This window comes from Apis dorsata, unplaced genomic scaffold (genome assembly GCF_000469605.1).
Source record: "Apis dorsata unplaced genomic scaffold, Apis dorsata 1.3 scaffold_82, whole genome shotgun sequence".
In the NCBI taxonomy this organism is placed as follows: Eukaryota; Metazoa; Arthropoda; class Insecta; order Hymenoptera; family Apidae; genus Apis; species Apis dorsata.
Genome location: NW_006263380.1, coordinates 1,470,064 through 1,471,277, shown reverse-complemented (window position 1 = coordinate 1,471,277; position 1,214 = coordinate 1,470,064). Strand labels below are relative to the sequence as shown.

General features: G+C 50.6%; 1 protein-coding gene across 2 annotated transcripts in view; it reads right to left on the bottom strand.

The window, feature by feature from the left end:
• The window catches only part of LOC102680975 (ataxin-2 homolog), a 56,192-nt gene that overhangs the window by 24,533 nt on the left and 30,445 nt on the right, over positions 1-1,214 (bottom strand). The window contains exon 1 of one of the 2 annotated variants that reach the window (XM_031508255.1): positions 338-358. The exons of the other annotated variant lie outside the window; for it this stretch is intronic. The gene's annotated coding sequence lies outside the window, so the exon portion shown is untranslated. Of the gene's footprint in view, positions 1-337; positions 359-1,214 lie in introns of those variants that run through there. 2 annotated transcript variants of the gene reach the window in all.

Sequence of the window (1,214 nt, the reverse complement as noted above, 5' to 3'; positions counted from 1 at the left end):
AGGCGTCCCGTTTACGGGGATTAGGATAAAGCTTTGGGCTCCTCTAGCACGGTTTGGCCGGTTCCCTCGGTTGCTTTTTATCCGGCCAGCTCTTCGCGTTTCTCTTTCTCTCCTCCTCTCTCCGCCGGCCAAATCTCGTTTCCTCGTCCAGCTCCGTGTTCCACGTAAAACGCCTCGAATGCCGGCGGCGCGCCGTTAAAAATAGAGCACGCAACGACTTACTAATCTGGTTAGGGCTACTTAGCGTAACTCCAACTATTTAGACCTGGATATGGTTACGGTAGTTAGGCCGCCTCTATCGCCTCTAAGTAGACCCAACGAGGGGGGGAGGGATCACCTTCTCCTCCTCCTCCTCCTCTCTTTCGTTTCACGAAACCCGCTAAAACGTCTTAATGATTCCCTGCCCTCGCGCGGAAAAACGCGAGCACGTATCCGTGTGGTGTTCCTTCTTTTTCACCTCGGTCTTCTTCGCGAGGCGTCCGTTCCTCGCGAAGGGAGAGGAATCGAGAGAGTTCGAGCGTTCCTTCAAACGAACACGTGGAATACGAAAAAAGTGAAAATCGACGATGGTTTCACGATGAACCTTCGAAAACCTATCTTCCTTCTTTTTCTTTTTCTCTCTCTCTTCTTCTTCCACTTCTTTCTTTTCTCTTCTTTTCAATTATTCGCGTTTATCCGCAGAGGAGGCGTTGTTATCGTGACCGACGATTCGATTTCTGCATGGACGATTCACGTCGCGGGGCTTCAAGGCTAATTAACGAGCGAGCGCGGGGTAATTAATCGATGGACGACGGGCCGAGGAACGTGCGGACAGGGAACGCTTGCCCGCTCCAACCTCCCACGAGAGTCGCTCGTTTCCTTCCTTCCTTCCTTCCTTCCTTCCATCCTTTTTTTCGCTTCCAGGTGTCCGCCGCGCTTGCCTTCCTTGCGTTACTCGAGAAACGAGTACTATGACGCGTGATATTCGTGAACGAATAACCGATAATTATAACACGAAACCGATATTATCTCCGATATTTACGCGTTGATAAAAGAAAAGGAACGAACGAGTGGAAAATTTTAGCAGCGGGAAGAGGGAAGGGGGGTGGAAGTGAGGGGTTTTATATATATATGCGAAATACTGCACACGTGGTCTGCACGGCGCGCACAGCCCCTGCGATCTCGACGAAAACGAGATTTCGAAAATCCGTTATTTAAATAAGGCTGGGGTCCCG